This window comes from Camelus dromedarius, chromosome X, assembly GCF_036321535.1.
Source record: "Camelus dromedarius isolate mCamDro1 chromosome X, mCamDro1.pat, whole genome shotgun sequence".
NCBI classification, from domain to species: Eukaryota; Metazoa; Chordata; class Mammalia; order Artiodactyla; family Camelidae; genus Camelus; species Camelus dromedarius.
In genome coordinates this window covers 104,621,486-104,644,068 of record NC_087472.1, presented here as the reverse complement: position 1 = coordinate 104,644,068, position 22,583 = coordinate 104,621,486, and the positions used below count along the sequence as shown (strand labels likewise).

Below are 22,583 nucleotides of genomic sequence, written 5' to 3'. Positions count from 1 at the left end.
GTAATCCCTGATTGTGTTGACACCCAGCACACATTTCTGTATGTTGTCCACAAGGAAATAACAACTTCTGTTGTGGAAAAAGGCCATCATCTGTTTAGCACACACGAAGTTCCAGGTTGATTCACCTGTTCAGCTGGGGTAGGCACCTGTTCACAGGGTGATTTCCCAAATGCAATGTGAACAAAGCCCATCTAAATCCCAGAAAGAGAAGCAGATGTAGCAGTTACACAACCCCTGCATATTTCAATGCCCAGAAACTGTCTCGTGGAGAAGGAACCAGTTCTCATGCCATATTGAAACCAAGGTCTAGGAACACCAGCAGGACAACCATTTCTGCTGCTCTCGTGAGCACATACAGTATGGTTTCAGGGCTCTCTCCTTCTCTCCTCTCCTGTGAATGGCCATCCCTCTGCTTCAGCGATTCCTGAAATCCAGAGAGGGTGTGGAACGTGCCCCTATCCTCCCATCTAGAAGCTTTATCCAGGAAAGCAATGAAGTTGGAGGTGGGCGGGGGAATGGGGGTGGGAACTGCTATGACTTAATATATCTGCTTCCGTATGACCCTGTCTTTCTTTTAAAACTGCTTGGAGATCCCAATTGTGACTCTCCATCTGTAGATGCACTCTACCTGTCGCCAAATAATCCCCCAGTGGATTCATGAAATAGAGGTAGGCAGAGTCAGCATTATCAAAATTGTGCAGAAGAAAGCATCGAGGCTGGGACCGGTGTAGTGCGTCAGCCATGGTTACCAGACTCGTGCGTGATTAGAACTAGAACTTGGTGACTGGTGCCCACAGTGACTCCTTGTCAGCTTCCCTTCCCACCTACCACCGCCCCTGGTGGTCTTGTGGTTAGGATTTGGTGCTCTCATTTCCCGCCTACCGTATCAGCATCCGTGCAGACGTGCGGCACAGTGACTAGGTGACCTGCTGTTTTCTTTCGGGCAAGGGACCTAACTCCTTTTCCTCATGCTTGTAAGGCAAATAGGAATGCCACTGGCCCGTGCTACCGTGTGGAATTTGGAGGAGGCTCATAAAAGAGTATTTGAAAACACATGGCTTACTATTTATCTTGTTGTTGCTATGATTGGTCAAATCACTCTCTCTCTCGCCTCTCTCTTTCGCTCCCTTTATTCAAGATGGAGACTCCAGCTTCAATTCAGTTTCCTGGTACATCTTCACATGACTCAGAATGTCTGTGATCATATCTACAAAGCCCTGAAGAGTCCAGAGATGTAAACTGACAGGCTGGAAATCAAAACTCAGGATAAAGGAACAGGTGTTCATTCCCAGCTCACCGAGAGATGCCCTAAGGACCAGCTTTTCTTCATCCTCAGTCCTTCACTTATGTTTGTTGAATGAATGAAGGAAGGAATAGAAAGAGCAGACAGACCTGGAATCAAACCTCCCCTTGGCCCTTTAGGAGCTGAGCCTCAGTTTCCCAATCTGCAAACTGAAGACAATAGACTCCTTGCAGGGTTGGGAGGAGGATTTCAATAATAACTGCTCAGTAGTTTTCTCCTTTCCACATTCAAGTTATCCTCAGTTTCTGTTTTCATTATGGTATCTGCTTTACATTTTGTTCTTTCTTTTCAATTTTTGCTCCTTGTCAAAGGCGGAAGCAAATTAGGAGGTAGATATTCTGCCTTCTCTCGGCCATCAGATCTGCCCCCAACCAGACTTCTCTCCAGTTTTTGTCCCTTCTTTGTCTCATCGTGACTTTAAAAATATCCTTTGTGCTTTGTGGGTCACAAATAAAACCTGAGCACACACAAGGATAAAAGATTAGCAAATCAGTACACCTAAAGAATGTCCTTTTTTTTCCTCAACAAGGCAATCAAAAGCCTTAATTCGAATTCTAAAAACTGTTACATTTCTTTTGCTTTCTTAAAATGCAATTGCATTTGAGATAGAGAATCAAATCCCTTAAGAGAATGACATTGAAGTCGCTCTCTATCTCCAAACAGGTCATATTTGGGGAATAGTTTCCCAATATGTAAAATGAATAATGATGGCTTTAGAATAAGCATAATTACATCCCCAAAAGGGAATTTTATCTCTGTTAATTTTTTTCTTTGTACAGTCAAATGATTGATTCTGAAGCAATTATAAAGCACTGCATTATTTTTCACCACTGAATAGCACGCCCGTTACCCCTCACCGTTCCCTGTTTGCCTGCCATGCTGGCATTTGAAAACAGTGGTTTTCTGATTTAAACTTATCAAGAAAAATACCATTTAGGAGCCAATTTTGCTAATCAACCTTTGAGTGTGTGTGTCTTTGTGCCACAGCCAAGGGCCAGGAAAAAAATATGTAGGCGTGCAGCTGGTGAGGTACGATTAATCCTCTCTCTGCGTTTGGTTTCCACTTTCTTAAGGAGTCTTGTGTGGGTGGTGGGAGCAGATTGGCCGTTTTAAAAAGCCAGGCTCCTTTTCCTCTGGGGAAGAGATGCCTTTCTCAGCAGCTGTGCATAGGGTTTCTCTGCCTCCCCTGGCTAGAGCTTAGCGTCCTGCGTCTGTCTTCAGGGCCAGGTCCTTGGGGATGCACCTCCTGACATCTTCCTGACGCCGCCTGTCTGATCTCACCTCTCTGCTGGCCCACTGGAGTCAGGCTCCCTCCTTGGAGAAGTTAAATGTCACATCCTAGTAAGAAGGGCAAGTGATGATGGGGCACTGGTGGGTGGCCCTTTGTCTGCCCCGACAAAATATGCACAGCTGAGAGGTGTGACCCGGTGATTCAGCTAATAGTGTGGGTTTGAAGTCAAGTAGATCTGGGTTCAAGTCCTGCCCCTGGTCTCATGGAAGCTGCGGAGACTTCAAATGAGTCACTTGACCTGCTGTGAGGGGCCTTCCTCTCCTGCAGAATGGGAGAGGAATCATGCGTCTCTTGGAAGATGTGTTACGAAGATGCAATGAGTTAATGCACTTAGAGGTGGAGTGTGCGGCCTCACTTCCAGTAAGTGCGCCGTAAAAAGTAACCACGGGCACACAGCAGCTGGAGCGGCCCTGGGCAGACCCGGTGTGGGCGAATCCTACCTCATCTTCACTCCTTAGGCTTGGCATCTTCAGAAGGCTTCGGTGCGTTTTAGTTTGTGTGTGTGGGCATGTTTGTGTGGCCCCAGAACCTCTTCCCACTGGACAGCGCCCTCCCGCTTCCGCTCTGTGACCAGGGAGATGATGGATGGATGGGTCCACGTGTGTGTACCTAGACGTATATCAACAACACTCCCCTTCTGTTAGCATCCAACGGTGTTTCTCTTGGTTGTCTCATTCCCTAAAGCTTTTATCACAAGAAATGGATTTATTTCTTGAGTGAAGTTCTAAAGCCAGTATTAATTTCAGTTTTCCTTTGGAGAGCTCTCTCTTCCAAGCCAAACCATCCAGCAGCGCGTGGCTGCCCACAGTGGGGGTAAGGGAGCAGGCGCAGCCTCGCGTGCAGAAAGGGGCATCTGAGGTGGGGGACGAGCGCGCTGGTGCAGCCCGCACACTTTGACAGAAGCCACCGGCTGCACAGACTCGCTCTCCCACGCCCACCCTGTCCTTGGCTCGGACCACACAGCAGTTGTCTCCCCTGCCGCTCCCACATCTTACTCATTATCACTGACTGTTCTCAATCTGTCTTTTTCTGATTTTCTTTTTCTTATTCCTTCGCCTCCTCAATTTTTTTTTTTTTTTTTTTTTTTTTGCTTCCATTTCTTCCTCCAATTCCCACCAGCCCCAGGCTGACAACAGGCTCCGTTTGGCAGGTTTTCCCTTCTCCTGCCACGCTCCCTCCGTGCTGACCAGGCCGACACTGCAGAGAGTGCTGGGCGGGCCCCTCGCGCTCTTCCCTGGGACAGAGCCAGCAGCGGCGTGGCCTTGGGTGCACTCTTCCCAGCCCTTTCTGCTTTTCGGGAGGCTGAGTCCAAGTGATGGTGTGCGTCCGGTGGTCCCAAAGAGGGGCAGCCCATGCGCTCTGTGAATGTCTCTTCTGCATGGCCAATGGGCAAAGCCCTTGTGGCCCAGAGACCAATCTGATGGCCATTCGGGTTGATCGATTCAGAAGCACAGTGAGTGATGCCCTCTGTGTAATGAATTGAAGAATTAGTAGGTGGGAGGGGACCGCAGAGTCTCTCTCTGTCACTGGCCTGCCAGACAAGAAGGAGCTCCTACTCTCAGGGCTACTCAGGGTAAGTCTGTGTGCCCGGCAGCCACTTGGTACAATCAGCTCAGGACGCTTGTGAAAATATAGGTTCCTGACCTCCTGAATCAAAAGTTATCCACCAGGGAATATGGATTTTAACAAGTTTCTGGAGCCACTGCCCCTCAGGAAGTGGCCCTGGAACCAGCAGCATCGGTCTCACCAGGGAGCCGGTTAGAAATGCAGATTCATAGCCTCATCCTGGGCCTCCTGAATCAGACACTTTAGAGGTGGGGCCGGGGGCTCTGGGTGATTCTGATGCCAGCTAACGACGGACTGGGCAAGGCAGTGTGTTAGTGTCCTCTCGCCGCCATCACAAATCACCATAAGCTCAGTGGCTTAGAACAATACAGTTCTAGAGCTTAGCAGTCCGAAGTCAGTTTCACTGAGATAAAGCCAAGGAGCCCGCAAGGCTGCGTTCATTCTTGAGGCTCCAGGAGAGAGTCCCTTTCCTTGCCTGTTACAGCTTTCCGTGGCTACCTGTCAATTTCTTGGCTTGTGGCCTTTTCCTCCGACTTCAAAGTGTAACACTCCAGTCTCTCCTTCTGACAGCATATCACCTCTCTCTCCGACCTTCTTGCCTCCCTTTTATAAGGACCCTTGTGATTACACTGAGCCCATGAGGATAATCTCCCATCTCAAGATCCTTCATTTAATCACATCTGCAAAGTCCCATTGGCCATATAAGGTAACATTCATAACTTCCAAGGATCAGGATATGGACATATTTTGGGGGATGTGCATTATTCAGCCTTTCACAGGCAGTATCTAACCAGGTCCTTGTCAACATGTAATTGTGTTACCTGAAAGCCAGTGGACCAGTGTTTAGGATCCCACTATGCTTATGCATCCTGTTAACCCATGCAGTTCCAAAGGTGAGTGAGAGGACTCCCTGATGGTCCTGTTGAATGAGCTCTTCGCTGCTCTAGGCCCTTTACACAGATTGCCCCGTTGATTCCTCAGGCAATCCTATGAATGTAAGTGTTACTGGTCATACCTATTACATAGTCTGAGGAAACCAGGGAGCTAGGCACATACGTGACTCGCCCACACTCACACAGCTCATACGTGATGAGAGCCACGTGAGGCAGCCATTCTGACTCTAAAGCCACACGGGATGGCTTCGTTATGATCTACCGATGGATCATTTCTTTTCCAATCAGAGCAGTGCTTCTCACATTGTAGTGCACACCAGAATCACCTGGAGGGGTGTTAAAACAGGCTTCTGATTCAGCCAGTCTGGAGTGGGGCCCGTGAATCTGTATTGTCACAAGGCTGGGGTGATTGGGTGACATTGCTGGTCTGCAGTCAATGCTGCTGGTGCCGAGCTCACACCGCCCTGGTGTAAAATGTGTCTAGCCCGAGGGCTGAGAGAGCTGGGGTATTTATCCACCTGCTATGTAGTCATTGCTTTGGGGCTGTTTGCAGGGAGTGATATTTCCTCAGATCCAGGCAGAGTTATCTTTCTTGGCTTTGGAGAAAGGGCTCAGGCAAAGAGATATGGATACTGGCAGCTGGAAGTTGGCCAGAGAACACTGAAAAGGTCGGACCCCAGGGACATGGTGGGCGCCCATGGCATCTGCTAGAGTCAGTCAGTCCTCCTCTCTGAGGCTTCCTTTTGTCACTTCCAAAATGAGGGGTGAGAGGACGCAAAGGTGTGTGTGTATGTGTGTGTGTGTGTGTGTGTGTGTGTGTGTGAAATACACAGAATTCTAAAAATGCCCCCAACACCCCCACCACGATTCCACATCCCCTAGGCGCTGGAACCTGTGAGTGTGATGGGCCGTGGCTCTCATGATTGTGTTATGCTGTATGGCACAGGTGACTTGGAAAAGGGACAGTACTTAAGTCATCTACTCGAACAGAAGCCCTTAAAAGCAGAGCTTTCTTTGGCCAGTGGGAGAAGAGGAAGGCAGGAGAGGAAGGCAGAGAGATGGGAGGCTGAGAAATATGCACCTTGCCCTTGCTGGCTGGAAGACGGCAGAGATCGGATGAGAATGGACATGGGCCACCTTCCAGAGCTGAGAGAGGGGCTCTCGGCTGATGGCCAATGAGGAATGGGGACCTCAGTCCTACAACCACAAAGAACTGAATTCAGTCAACAGCCTCAGTGAATGAACTTGAAAGCAGGTTCTTCCCCAGAGCCTCCAAAAAGGAATGCAGGCCTGCTAACATTTTGATTTCAGCCTGTGAGACCCCTGGGGCAGAGAATCCAGCCATGCCCCACCTGGACTCCTGACCTATAGATGCTATAAAATAACAAATTTGTATTGTTTTAAGCCACTAAGTTTGTGGTGATTAGTTATGTAGCAATAGAAAACTGACACAGTGTGCTTACATGAACCAACAAAACACCACGCTCCGGTTGGTAACTCTGACTGTGGCTAACTCTGGGTGTCAGTCAAGCTATTAATAGAAAGGAAAAACAAATCCATCAAGGGGCAAGTAGCTATGGGCTGTGAACAGACTACTGTGAGAGCCTCAGTGATGCCCCCTGCCCCTCAAAGATGTCAACATCCTCATTCCCAGAGCCTGTGACTATGTTGACAGGAGGGTCAGAGTCAGACAGAAGGAGATGTGAGGACAAAAACAGAGGTGGGAGTGATGCTCTCTGACAAGGGAGGAAGGATGCTCCTCTGAAGGAAGGAACACAGCACCTTGATTTGAGACCTCTGACCTCCAGAACTGTAAGAGAATAAACTCGTGTTGTTTTAAGCCACTCCCTTTGTGGTAGTTTGCTATGGAAGTGAAAGGAAATGAATACAACCCCTATGCGAGCACCGCGGTGATTCCACGAGCAGCATACAAAGGCCGTAAGCAACCCGATGGATGCTGAACAGAAAGAACAGCTTCTCCACACTTTAGTCCAGTAGACGGCCTGGAGAAGGCTCAGGTGAGCTATTGCCTAATGAAAGCCCTTGGGGGAGAGGGAGAGAGTATTGTACATTTTACAGAAAAGAGCTCCAACTCTTGATGGCTTTATTCTGTGAAAACCAACAGCTGAGGGGCAATTTGTAGAGACGAAAGGAATCATGCTTTGGTTCCAGGGACACGTGAACTGAACTCAAGTCACTTCACAGGGACAAAAAAAAAAAAAAAAGAAGAAGGCCTTTCTGTTCATTCTAAGTATTCTTACCAGAATTTTTTAAAATTTAAATGTGGTGAAGTAATGATATGGAAAATTGACATTTTCTCAAGCTTATATACTTGAATAAAAGCATCTTTGTGGGGGAGAAAAACCCTAGGGGGAAGTTTGGCTACCTGGCTATCCATGGTACCAATTTATAGGAACCTCTTCTTGATCTTCAGTCAGGATGCGGAACCCAAGGATATGGAGAGCCAACTGTATATATTTTATCCTAAAAGTAATAAAAGCTCATTATGGAAAAAATGGGGAAAAAGAAAAGAAAAAGACAAGCTTCTGTCCCAACATCCTAATGTCACTGCTACTTTATCTGTGTACATTCCCACACACCTACATTGTTGATGCACAACACACTCTACATTCTTTTAAAAGGCTTTTTCACTGAATATAGTCTAAAAAACACAACTTTACTGTCATTATTTCAGTGGCTTTATGAGAGTGGAATGGTTTATTTCACCATTCCCCAATTTGGGGCAATTTTTCACTGATCGAAGGAATATTGTGATAAATGTCTTTGAGCACATTTATAGCTTTTGTCTGAATTGAAGACTATTTCTTTAGAATGGATTTCCAAAAGTGGAATTACTGGGTCCTTGGTAATAAACACTCAAAAAAGCACATTTTAAGAAACCAGCGGTATGCTATTGAGTGTGTATGTGTGTGTGTGTGTGTGTGTGTATGTGTGCGTGTGTGTGCGGGCGTGCACGTGTAAACTTGTTTGGGGAGCACAGAAATCTAATCTTTTTCATCCAGATTCTGTGACAGAGTGATAATGTCTCACCTTTGTCTCTTGAACAGCTTGGCCTGGGTTCAGCCCATGAAGATGACTCTGGCTCTAGGAGACGCCGGGTAACATTGCTGTGAGGGACCACTCACTCCCAACCTGGGATTCTTGCCTTCCGAGACAGTGTCCTCGGCTGTCAGCATTACTCCACAGCAAAGTGGGTTATGAGATGTGCGTGTCCCCACAGTCATTTACGGCCACAGGACTGGCTCCTGGAAATAGATAGGCACCAATTTTAACTGTTTTGACGGCGCATATTAGAAGGTAGCAGTGCTCAAGTCATTGTCCTTTGATTTTTGTCCCTTCATTTTGTCACACCTGTCAGAAAGGAAAAGTGGGACAAAGATTTAGGTTTTTTTTTTTTCTGGTGCCTCCTTTTTGAAAGTGTGCAGTTTCAGTGATGTTAACTAGCAACTATCAACACAATCAATTTGATAACATTTTCATCACCTCTAAAAAAAATCCCTGGACCGAATAGCACTCACTTCCTATTGTCCGTCAAGCATCCTCCCACAGTACCCACCCTGATAATCACCAATGTACTTTCTGTCTCGAGATTTGCCTAGTCTGATATTGCATATAAATTAAATCATACAATATGCCGTGACCTTCTGTGACTGGCTTCTTTCAGTCAGCATAATGTTTTCAAGGTTCATCCATGTTGTAGCCTGTGTCAGTATTTCATCCCTTTTATGGCTGACTATTTCATTAGATAGAGAGACTACGTTTTGTTTCCTCCGTTCATCTCTTGATGGACACCTCAGTTGTTCCCAGTTTTCGGCTATTATGAGTAATGCTGCGACGAACATCCATGTACAAATTTCTGTGAAGACATATGTTTGCATTTCTCTTGGGTAGATACCTAGGAGTGGGACCGCTGGGTGATACGCAGGTAACTCTGTGTTTTAACTTTTCGAGGGACTGCCAGACTGTTTTCCAAAGTGGCTGCACAATCTTCCATTCCCACCAGCAGCGTGTGGAGGTTCCACTTTCTCTGCATCTTCACCAACACTTGTTACTGTCTATCTTTTATATTATAGCCATCCTAGTAGGTGGGAAGTGACATCTGATTGTGGTTTTGATTTGCATCATCCTCATAGTTAATGGTATTGCCTTTCATTATTTATTACCCATTTGTATATCTTCTTTGAAGAAATGTCTATTCAGATTCTTTGCCCATTTTTTTAGTTGGGCTGTTTGTCTTATTACTGAGTTGTCACATACATTGTTGGCAAAGATTTCCTCCTAGTCTGTGGGTCATCTTCACTGGTACACCTTTTTTAGCCTACACATTAAAGGAGCTATGGCATTTAGGAATTTGCTTTTGGTCTTCAACTATCAGTTTTGGGTGTGTGTGTGCGTGTGTGCAGGCGTGCGTGTGTGCAGGCGTGCATGTGTGCTAAATCCAGCCATTAAGCAGCATTTTAAAATGGAGTCCCAGAGCAGAAGCAGACCATTCGTTCGCCCGTCTGATTCTGAGGCCCTGATTCTTACAGTGAGTGAACTGAACGAACGGCACCAGTGAGAGTTTATTTGCTCTCTCCTGTGCCCTCTTAGCCTTCCTGTCTAAACACACATCTCCAGAGACAGAGGAATGGGAAAAAGAAGGGATCACTCATCCCCATTTTAGCAGGATTATCTTACAAACAACAGTGTGATACCCCAAATAGGAGGATGAGTCCACCGGCCGAGCCTGGTGAAATCCACTGCAGAAGAAGGTCTTACTGCAAAAAAAGTAATAAAATTTTCAGGCAATTAGCCCCACACTGACAGGAAAGAGGAATGTCCCACGTGTTGGACAAATGGTCCCTTCTGAAGAAAAGTGCTGATCCTTTCACTAATGACACGTGGATCCAGGCTGATTTAAAATGATAGCTGAGCATCTGAAGAAAAGTAAGGGCACTGTCCCCCAGAGGCCCCCTGCCACATAATGGAGAAAGTCAGGAGAAAGATGGGTCTAGAAGATCCTTCCCCTTCTTTCCTGCCCACCCACATCCCTGCCACCCACCTCTCTCCTGCATCAGCCCACACCACTCACCTTGCTCCCCAACCGCCCCCAGAGCACCCTGCCCTCCCACACCACTTTGGCCTTAACTCTGCGCTTCCGCACATGATTTTCTCTGTTAACACCTCGTCTCCCCATTTCCCTGCAAGTTCCTAAGGCCTGAGGCTGTCGCTCCATATACACAAAGAAGGGCGTCTGTAAATGTCTGTGGAACTGAGTTACGTCATGGCCCGGACGAGTGGGCACGGCTGCGGGGTCAGCTCGCACCATCTCAGGCGGCTGCGGGGCACCACGGTTGGCGGGGCTGCCGGCAGAAGTGGGGAGCAGCAGGCGCGGGGGCTGCCGCTTCTGTCGCCGCACTGCTTGGCTCTTCCTCTCTGCCTCTTCCCTCTTCCCTTCCTGCGCCTCTGCTTTCCATTTGTGTCTTTTTTTTTTTAATCTTCTAGCCTTCCCACTAAATGATCAGAAGAAAAATGATAGTCACAGAATTCAAATAGCAAGAGGGAGGAAGGGCTGAATTCTTTGTTGGGTTTTTTCCATCTTTTCTTTCCTTTGTCTTTTCTTTTTGTGTGTGTTGTAAAATTTGGCCAAGTGAGTTCTGGGAAATTTGTATCTATTTAGAACTGGAGATGGTGGCTTTTTTGCACATATGGATGCCTGGTTCACGATGAAGGGATGTTCGAGAGACGTCTGCAAAGCTATACAGGTCTCTGTTTAATTCAGGCTGATTCAGTAGTCTAAAAACTTGGAATTAAATTCAGGATCAGACAGAAGGAAACCAATGCATTGCTCCGTCTGACAGTTTTCTTAAAACTCATCATGGCTGAGTTTCCTAAAACTCTACAGCCTCCCTATCCTGTAAAGATCCTGGCTTATTTCTGGCAGACAAGTAAAACCAAAATCCGACGCAAAAACAGAAACTGGGAGCCAAAAAGCTGGTGCGGTATCAAATTCAGAAATGAACGTGGAAGTCCAGAGGTCCCCACTGGCGCTCTCGGGGTTCAGCCCTGGCACGGGGGCCGTGGAGTCAGGCCAGCCGATGCAATTCGGTCTATCTGTCTCGGGGAGTGGCTTGTTTCAGAATTAGCAAGAAACGATGCTGTAGGATAAGGCTCCAGGAAATGTATCTCTTTCATGGACTTATACTAAATGTATCCATGTGAGAATCAGCTGATTTTTTTGCAGGGGAAGAAGGGGAACATCATGACCTAGAGGAATCCTCATTATCTTGCTTTGAGAACCCTGCAATGAAAGCAGAGAAAGGGCTTTCTTCCAGCAGGAGCCTTAGCGTCAGCTTCTTCACTTTCATAGAGTGGAAATGGCAGAAACAGCATTTTCTTGGAACTTTTATTTTTTAGCATAAAAATCTTGGTTATATGATGTAACAACGATAAAAGAAATAGGAAAAAAAAAAAAAAAAAGGACCCAAGATGCTGAGATAAAAGGCATGGCACAATTTTTCTATTTGATGTTTTCTGAAAAGTATCATGATCTGACCGGGCTGTGACTTCTCTCATTCTCACGGTGGTTGAGGCCCTGATTGCAGCAATCAAAGTGGAGTGGAGTACCAGCTGAATGAGTTCTCAGGCTAATGCAGCTCTGGGAGAAGAGTTGAGCTCAGAGCTTTCTAAGTAATATTCATCAGTCATGCAGACATGCTGGTTGTCAGGGAGACGATCGGTGTAGGGATGCTGGAGGCTTGCAGCCCCAAATCTTCGGGACCTCCTGGCTCATCAATACGCCCCAGCAGAGCACAGCCCCTCCCAGAGCAACATGGCACCAGGGAGGCACCCATGTTATTTTAGTCTTGTGACAGACAGCGAGGGTCGGGAAACAGGAACCCAGCCCTCCAGAAACTTACAATCAGAGGTTGGCTTTTGAAGAAGCACCACGACTAACTCACTTCATGCAAGGATGATCTTCTGTGAAGAGCGCTTCTGAGTCACTGACACCGGGACACCTCAGTCCTGCCTGCACTTCACCCCAAGAGTCATGGCTCCTTAGGATCCCGGGATTTAAAACAAAAAAGCAGAAACTGCCTGGTTCCGAGAGTCTTAGGATACTTATTGGCTCTGTGACATCCACCACATGGGAGTCAGATGGTATCACACGGGGTCTATACCCGATTCCAAGAGTGAAACTTTATGAAGGTTTGGCGAGTCTCAGTATGGCAGTGTTTTCTCCAGGCTTCTTCTGTCCCCTCCCGTTAACAAGGCCACCCATGGGACACAAACTGAAGTAGGAAAGGGAACCCAACGTCTTGTCTCCTCCTTTCACAGTCAATGATTTACCTAGGTTTTAAAGATCTCAGGTTGCTTCCATGTGAACCATCAGGATTGGAGTTCTTACCGGATTGGCTGAAAAACAGCAGAGTCATTCCAAAGCAACTTATTGGATAAACAGAAGACAGAGTGAGAGAGCAAGGGAACAAGAGAGTGAGAGCGTGGGAGAGAGAAAGAGACTTTATGCAGATGTCCGGGAAGCCCAGAGTGTTCAGCCTCGAGCTTTAATTAGTTAGATCAGTCATCTCAACCTTAGACACTTTCAGAGCAGCGGTTCTCAGCCTCGCTGCACTTTAGAATCCCCCCGGGGAGCTTTTAAAATGTACAGATGCCCAAGTCCTAACACAGATGAATTAAGTCTGAATCTCTGGGGGTAGTTCACAGACATCAGTATTTATTAGAGTTTCCATTGCTATAGAATCACCAGACAACCGAGAACCACTGAATTCAATCTCTGGTAGAGGATTTAGGAGGACCAGATTTTAAAAGCTCCTGTTCTTCGGAGTATACTTCAGTCCGATTTAGATATAAAAGTTTGGCCTGATTAGCATCAGGCTTCAGCAACCTCAACTTGTTGCTATGCTCAACATTTTGTGCGACCAAGGGAATACTGATTATACGTACGCATTAACACATCTGAGTATATAGTACAAAGTAATGTGTCCGTGCAGAGAGGTTGGTTTATCACTATGTTTCTGGAACCAAAGTACATAATGGCTTCATCTGTATTCGTGCTAGAAGAGATGACTTTCCTGAGACTTGAGGGCTGAGAAGTAGCTTGCCTGGCAGCTCAGGGTGGGGATAGAATAGCAAGATGGGGGTAGGGTAGGCTCAGATGCAGGAAAGGAAGAAATTGCTACATGGGCCCCCATCTTGCTCTCATCTAGAACACACCGTTAAGAAGGGAGATCAGACAGGGGTCTATAATCCTGTTTCCTTCTAACACAGGGGTTTTGGACACTTACTCACATGGGTGGAAGACACGCAATACTTACCCGTTAGGAAATCTCTGTCTCATCGGGGGCTCAAAACGATGACTTGCATGAGCATCCTTTTTTGAATGGATTCGTTGAATCTGCTGTAATTGAACACAAGACAAACCCAGTGACAGGAACTAAAGCACTTCATTATATATCTGTATCCTGATCAGTGCACCTGAGACTTCAACACGGTGCTAACACTCTTCGGTTGTCAATCATTTTGCCATATTTGACCTTCATAAAAAGCTTTGTGAGGTAGCCGAGATAAGACAGGCAATATTATTCCGGCTTTACTCGACTCAAAGGGTCAAGTGAGTGAGCTAGAGTAAGGAAGTAATGAATTGTTCTAGAACCCACATCTTCCTACTGTTTCTCTCCTCTCTCCACATATTTCTTTCCTTCTGGCTGAATACCAGTTGGTCACAAATGTTTCCATGTCATACCATTTAGAAACAAGAGAAGGCTAGTCCTGGAATAACTCAATCTGAGGAGAATGTGTTAAATTTAATTCTTAGTCCCCAATTTAGTCTCTTAGCAACCACATATATTTAGTGATGACGGCTTCTCTGCCTATAAAGCGTACCCCACATGCACTTGGTTTCATATGGATCATAATTTAACTGCAGCTTTGGCCTAGAAACTCTAATGATTCTTTCATACTCAGAATCTGATTTTTCACCCTCTCTGCTAGGCGTATGATGTGTGAAATTCTGACACTTTCTCATTTAAATTTTTTTTTTCTTTAAGAGGATGATGCTAATGAAGGATACATATTTTTTCTTAAAGGTCATTTATAACTTTAGTAAACCTATGGGGATTTATATAGGATACAACCCTTCTGAAGAACCATTTGACAGTGAGCATCAAAAACCTAAAATACATTCTGTTTGACTTGCTAGTTCTGCCTCTGGAATCTGTCTTATGGAAAGCAAATCTAAAATGCAGATCAAAATTTATGCATAAAATCTTCATTGATGAATTATTTAGTGGACTGGTTGAGTTCAATTTTAGACAGCCCTAAAATAGAATATTATGCTTCCATTAGAATAAATAATTCTTTTACTGGTAAAATGCTTATTATATGAGGTTAACAGATCAAGTGGAATATGAATGGATATGCATATTATGAACTAGCTACATAAAACCACACAGATAAGAGGGCAACACACCAAAATGTCAACAGGAGTTGTATCTGGGAGGTAGCGTATCGGTCAATTTTTTCTCCCATACATATCTTTCTGTTTTTATCAACTTTTCTGCAGTGAGTATGATCAGAAAGAAATCAGCTTCTAAAGACGTCATTTCTGTGTTGAATGTAGCTTCTTCCCATATATCTAGTTTGAATAGCTGTAAGAATGTGTTTCCAGGAGTGAAGTGGGAAGTAACGGAACCATTCAGGCACTGGCCTCCTGGCTTCTACCCCTCACTCCCTACAGCCTGTTCTCCACCAAGTAGCCACAGGGATGCTCGTAAAATGGAAGAGCAAATTTTACTCATCTACTCAATATTCTCCAACGGTTTTCCATCTCAGTAAGGCAGTGTCTTTAGCAGAGCTGACAGAGCCCTCTGGAAGCTGGAATCAAAGGAGAATGTGTGAAATAAAGATCTGAGTCCATGAAGTCACATCACGATATCTTCATCTGCCAACTAAAGTACCATTCCTACTTTCCAACCAAAAGATAGAAATGGTTAGCCCCAAGCATACTGTAGACTGAGAGAGCCAGGTTTTCATTCTCAATCTATTACTACAGGGCAACCTAGGTAAAGTGATTTAATCCCTCTCCACCAGTTATTAAGCTATACATAAGGCAAATCCTAAACAACGGTGGTTTAAAAGAGAGGATTTTTTCTCTTCCACAAAAGGCAATTCAAAAAGATAATAATAATTCTTGAGTTGTACACTCCAGGGCTGCTATGGTGGCGCCATGATCATCAGGAACCTAAGCCCTTGTACCCTCCTGCTCCATCCTCCTAGCAAGTGGCTTCCACCTCAAGGTTACCTCAAGATTCAAGGTGGCATCTGGAGCTCCCACAATGATGTCAGAATTCCAGAATAGCTGGAAGGTGTATGGAAGAAAGGTCAAAAATGGTAACTCTTGAGTGGTTTAGCTTTCTGTAAGCAGCCTCACACGAAGTCCCACACAACAACTCTGCTTAGCTTTTACTGGCCAAAACCATCACGTGACCACACCAAGCTGCAAGGAAGACTGGGAAATGAGGTCTTTTAGCTGATCGCATTTTCACCCTGAATGAATCCAGTGTTCTATTATTCAGGAAGAAGAGGGAAACAGACATCAGGTGACAATGTGCAGCCTTTTCAAGCTTTCTAAGCATAGTTTCATTTACAAAAGAGGACTAATAACAAGCTTTTCACGGTTGAGATCAGGCTTAAAAGAAATAAGGGATGTACTGCACTGCACATAGTAGGTGCTTTAATAACAGTTGTTTCCTTCCTCTCCCCCTTTCTTAATGACTTCCAATGCCACTGTTTCATCTGAGAATGTAAGCAAGAAGAAGGCAACACTTCATATATCCTTTTCCAATGTGAATCTTGAGTTTTCACCCATATTTGGCATAGTTGATTCCAGTTAAAGAAAAGGTTTGTCCGCAACCCTCTCTCTGTGACTATTGTTTGACTTTTAATTTTAAGGTTTAATGATTACTTGGCCAGATCTGAAATATTAAGAAATTGATGCAGCATGACAGTGTTTGCATTAGATGGCTTGTGCTGGGGGTGTGGAGAATTATATGTAAATTCTCAGAGGCAAGGCAGTATGAAAAAGTGGTTAAGAACATAAACTATGGAATTGGGATTCTGGGTTTTAGTCTTACCTCACTCCATGCTAACTCTGTCAATCTATAGAACTTAACCACCTATAAATGGGATGAAAATGCAACCTGCCTCACAGAGTTGCTGTGAGAATGAAATGAGTTGATGCAGGCAAATTGCTTAGTGCAGCACCTGGCACATAGTACATGCTCAACAGGTGTTTTTTGTTGTATGGAGGTGGCACTTGTTCTCCCCTCTTCATATTTCCATAATGGGATAGAATTTCCATTCCATTTACAAAGGGTGTAGTAGGCAGAATTCTAAGATTTCTGCCTCCTAGTGTACACACGTTGTATAATCCCCTCCTCTGAAGTTCAGGCAGAACCTGTGAATACGATAGAACATCTCTTTTGTGGTTAGGTTGCATTATATAGCAAAAGAAAAGGAATTTTGCTGATGTGATTAAGTTTCCTAATCAGTTGACTCTGAGTAAATAAAAATGGGAGATTATCCGGGGAGGGGGGCTGACCTAATCAAATGAGCCCTTAAAAAGAAGAATTCTCTTTCTGGCCTTAAAGAAAACTGCAATCTTGTGGAGAGGGCCACATGGAAGGGAGTGACAAGCAGCCTCTGGGAGGAGAAAATGGTTCCTGGATGAGAGAGAACAAGAAAACTGAGACTTCAGTCCTATAACTGCAAGGAATTGAATTATGCCAGCAATTAGTGAGTTGAAAAGAGTATCCCAAGCCTGTGATGAGGGTGCAAGTCAGCCAAAACCTTGATTTCAGCCTTGTGAGACCCTGAACAGAGAACCCAGTTACATTGTGCCCAGAGTCCTGACCCACAGAAACTATGAGATAAAAAATTTTTGTTGTTTTAAGATGCTAAGTTAGTTTGTGGTAATTTGTTACACAGCTCTAGAGAACTGTACAGGAGATAATATAGCTTGATTCCTCTAGATCATGGGGTCAGCAAACTATGGCTTGGCCCATATGCCAAATCCAGCTCACCACGTGAATTTGTAAATAACAGGTTTTACTGGCATGTAGCCATGTCCATTTGTTATGTATGGTCTATGACCTTATGTCTGCTTTTGCATGAGAGTTGAGTAGTTGCAATGATTAATATGTTTACTGTCTGGTTCTTTATGGAAAAAGTTTATGGACCTCTGCTCTAGAAGAAGACCTTGAGGTAAATAGTTGAGAACAAGTAGTTTACTTGTGTGGTAATCCCTGAAAACACTAAGGGAGTAGGGAAGTGAGAGGGATAAGGAAGGCAGCCAATAAAAAGTATGTTATTCAAAGAGCCCCATAAGGCTGATTTCTCTACAGAAACTTTGCAGACCAGAGGGGAGTGGCAAGATATATTCAAAATCATGAATGGAAAAGACCTGTAACCTAGGATACGCTACTTATCAAGATCATCATTTAGAATAGAAGGAGAAATAAGGACTTTCCCACACAAGCAAAAACTAAAAGAATACTACAATACTAAACTAATCCTAAAAGAAATATTGAAAAATCTTTTCTAAATAGAAAGGAAGAAAGAATCTATAAGGAAGAGAAGATCACCGTAGGAAAGGCAAATATATAAAGGGACCGAAGATCTGTAAATAAGCCATATATAGATTAAAAAAAAATCAAAACAATTTCGTGAAGGTGATTATAACTACAATGAACAGCAAGAGGATAAACATGAAGATGTAAAATAGGACATCAAAATCACAAAGTGCTGGGGAGGGGGGTAAGAAAATGCAGGGTTTTTAGAATGTGTTTGAGCTTATATGACAATCAGTCTAAAGCAAACAGATATAATTATGGGTTAACATACTTGAAAACCAGGGTAACCACAAATCAAAAACATACACTAGATTAACAAAAACCAGAAAGAAAGGAACTCAAGTGTAATACAAAAGAAAACCATCAAGTCACAAAAGGAAAAATAAAAAGAAGGAACAAAGAAGAAATACAAAATCAACTGGAAAACAAGGTTTTAAATGGCAATAGATTCTTATCAATAATTAAATGTCAATGGACTAAATGCTCTGATCAAAAGACACAGAGTGGCAGAATGGATAATAAAACAAGAACCTTCAGTATGCTGCTTACAAGAGACCCACTTTAGGGCGAAAGGCACACATAAATTGAAAGTGAAGAGATGGAAAAAGATATTTCATGCAAATGGAAGTGACAGGAAAGCAGGGGTAGTAATACTCATATCAGACAAAATAGACTTTAAAACAAAGGCCATAAAGAAAGACAAAGAAGGACATTATATAACAATAAAAGGATCAATACAAGAAGAAGATATTACACTCATTAACACGTGCGCCCAATATAGGAGCACCTAAATACATAAAACAAATACTAACAGACATAAAGGGAGCAATTGATGGAACTACAACAATAGTAGGACACTATAACACACCACTGACATCAATGGACAGAGCTTCCAGATGGAAAATCAATAAGGCAACAGAGATCCTAAATGACACAATAGAACAGTTAGACTTAATTGATATCTACAGGACACTACATCCAAAACAAAAAACAAACAAACCCCCCCCAACAGAATACACATTCTTTCTAACCACATATGAAACACTCTCCATGATAGACCACGTACTAGGACAGAAAACAAGCTCAACAAACTTAAGAGGATAGAAGTTATTTCAAGCATCTTTTCTGACCACAATGGCATGAAACTAGAAATCAACCACAAAACAAAAAAATGAGAAAAAACGCAGTTACTAGAGACTAAACAACATGCTACTAAAAAACCAATGGGTCAATGATGAAATCAAAGAAGAAATAAAAAAATACCTCGAGACAAATGACAGTTTAAAATGCAACCATACAAAATATGGGATGTGCAAAAGCAGTCCTAAGAGGGAAGTTCATAGTGATACAGGCCTTCCTCAAAAAGCAAGAAAAATCTCAAATAAACAACCTAACTTACTACCTAAAAGAATTAGAAAAATAACAAACAAAACCTAAAGTCAGCAGAAGGAAGGACATAATAAAGATCAGAGAGGAAATAAAAATAGAGATTAAAAAACAATAGAAAAAAGTCAATAAAATCAAAAGCTGTTTGTTTTTAAAGGATAAACAAAATCAACAAACCTCTAGCCAGGTTCACCAAGAAGAAAAGAGAGGACTTAAATAAACAAAATAAGAAATAGAAGAGGAGAAATAACAATTGATACTGCAGAAATACAAAAAAAAAAAAAAGAAATGAAAGAAAAGAAAATACAGTTATATGCCAACAAAATGGACAACCTAGAAAAAATGGACAAGTTTCTAGAAACATACAGCATGCCAAAACTGAATCAAGAAGAAACAGATAATTTGAACAGACCAATCACTAGACATGAAGTAGAATCTGTAACAACAACATTAAAAAAAAAAAAATTCCTGCAAACAAAAGCCCAGGACTGGATGGCTTCACTGGGGAATTCTACCAGACATACAAAGAAAAATCTATACCAGTCCTTCTCAAATTCTTCCAAATGACTGAAGAGGAAGGAACATTCCTAAAATCATTCTGTGAAGCTACTATCACCTTGATACCAAAACAGACAAAGACACTACAAAAAATAAAATTATAAGCCAATACATTTGATGAAAATAGATGTAAAAAAAACCTAAACAAAATATCAAACCAAATCCAACAACACATAAAAGAGAATCATACACCATGATCAAGTTGGATTCATTCCAGAGTCACAAGGAGGGTTCAACATACGCAAATCAATTAATGTGATACACCACACCAACAAAATAAAAGATAAAAACCACATGATCATCTCAATAGATGAAGAAAAAGCATTTGATAAAATTTAACATTCACTTGTGATAAAAAATTTCACCAACATGGGTGCAGAAGGAACATATCTCAACATAATAAAATCCATTTAAGACAAACCCACACTCAACACAATACTCAACGGTGAAAAGGAGAAAGCTTTCCTGCTAAATTCCAGAATAAGACAAGGATGCCCATTCTCATCACTTTTACTGAACACAGTATTGGAAGTCATGGCCACAGCAATCAGAAAGAAAAAGAAATAAAAGGTATCCAAATTGGAAGGGAAGAAGTAAAATTGTCATTATATGCAGATAACATGATACTCTCTATATAGAAAACCCTAAAGACTCGAAACAAAAGCTACTAGAACTAATAAATGAATTCAGCAAGGTAGCAGGATACAAGATTAATACACAGAAATCTGTTGCATTTCTTTACACTAACAATGAAAGATCAGAAAGAGAAAGTAAAAAAAAAAAAAATCCCATTTAAAATTGCACCAAAAAAATAAAACATCTAGGAATAAACCTAACCAAGGAGGCAAAACACCTATACTCTGAGAACTATAAAATACTGATAAAGGAAATTTAAGATGATTCAAAGAAATGGAAAGATATTCCATACTCTTGGATTGGAAGACTTAACATTGTTAAAATGGTCATACTACCCAAAGCAATTTACAGATTTAATATGACCCCTATAATATTATCCATGACATTTTTCACAGAACTAGAACAAATATTTCTAAATTTTATATGGAACCACAAAAGACCCAGAATTACCAAAGCAATTCTGAGGAAAAAGAACAAACTTGGAGGCATAACCCTCCCAGACTTCAGATGATACTACAGAGCTACAGTAATCCAAACAGCATGGTATTGGCACAAAAAACAGACATATAGATCAATGGAACAGAATAGAGAGCACAGAAATAAACCCACACACCTACAGTCAATTAATCTTTGACAAAGGAGGAAAGAATATACAAAGGAGAAAAGACAGTCTCTTCAGCAAGTGGTGCTGGGAAAGCTGGACAGCCTCACAAAGTTAGAACACTCCTTCACACCACACACAAAAATAAACTCAAAATGGTTTAAAGACTTAACTATAAGACAAGACACCTTAAAACTCCTAGAAGAGAACATAGGTAAAATTTTCTCTTACATAAATCAAGCAACATTTTCTTAGGTCAGTCTCCCAAGCAATAGGAAAAAAGGCAAAAACAAACAGGACTTAATCAAACTTACAAGTTTTTGCACAGCAAAGGAAACCATAAACAAAACAAAAAGACAATCTATGGAATAGGAGAAAATATTTGCAAATGATGCAACTGACAATTGCTTAATTTCCAAAATATACAAAAAGCTCATACAACTCAATAACCAAAAAACAAGCAACCCAATCAGAAAATGGGCAGAAGACCGAAACAGACATTTCTCTAAGGAAGACATACAGATGGCCGATAGGTACATGAAAAGACGCTTAACATTGCTAATCATTAGAGAAATGCAAATCAAAACTACAACGAGGTATCACCTCACCCCAATCAGAATGGCCATCATCAAAAAGTTTACAAATAACAAATGCTGGAGAGGGTGTGGAGAAAACGGAACCTTCCTACACTGTTGATGGGAATGTAAATTGGTGCAGCCAGTATCGAGAACAGTATGGAGGTTCCTTAAAAAACTAAAAATAGAGTTACCGTATGATCCAGCAATCCCCCTCCTAGGCATATATCTGGAGGAGACTCTAATTCGAAAAGATACATGCACCCCAATGTTCATAGGAACACTATTTGCAATAGCCAAGACCATGGAAGTAACTTAAGTGTCCATAGATAGATGAATGGATAAAGAAGATGTGATATATATGTATATACACAATGGAATATTACTCAGCCATAAGAAAGAATGAAGTACTGCCATTTGTAGCAACAAGGATGGACCTAGAGATCATCATACTAAGTGAAGTAACTCATACAAAGACAAATATTGTATGTCACTTATACATGGACTCCAAAAAATAATACAAATGAACTTATTAACAAAACAGAAACAGACTCACAGACATAGGAAACAAACTTACGATTACCAAAGGGGAAAGTCAGGGGGAAGGATCAATTAGGAGTTCGGGATTAGCAGATACAAACTACTATATATAAAATAGATAAATAACAAGGTCCTGCTGTATAGCACAGGAAACTATATTCAATATCTTGATGTACACCTGAAACTAACACAATATTACAAATCAATTATAGTTCAATTAAAAAAAAGTGTTACTGGGCCAGTGTTATTGTGGGTCACTGGCGTTTAATCCCATCAGGTATCTCTGTGAAGCAGCACAGACCACGTACCTCAGAGTCATCCATGTAATGGGAAGAGAGTGAGGGTATTTACCAGCTCCCGTCAGTCACTGGTTGTGGGCTGCTGCTTCCCTGGCTTTGGAGGAATCCCTTGGGCAAAGTGATAGATATACAGGCAGTTGGAAGTCAGCTTTGAGTGGTAAATCTTTATGGATAGAGACAGGGCAGCTACAGAGTCTGCTACCGGAGGGAAAAGGACATGGGGACAAGTCCAGCTTTTCTCCGTGCCCCCACCTGACAAATCACCTCTCCCTGGAGAAGAAGGAG

At 42.8% G+C, this 22,583-nt stretch overlaps 1 long non-coding RNA gene across 1 annotated transcript; it reads right to left on the bottom strand.

Annotated features, from left to right (window-relative positions):
- Positions 1 to 7,819: 7,819 nt before the first annotated feature.
- On the bottom strand, positions 7,820 to 22,409 carry LOC135320083 (uncharacterized). Its single transcript, XR_010379240.1, has 3 exons — positions 22,308 to 22,409; positions 13,390 to 13,472; positions 7,820 to 8,319 (listed from the first exon to the last, which is right to left on the bottom strand). It is a non-coding gene; the product is annotated as an uncharacterized LOC135320083 (long non-coding RNA).
- Between the last annotated feature and the right edge of the window lie 174 nt (positions 22,410 to 22,583).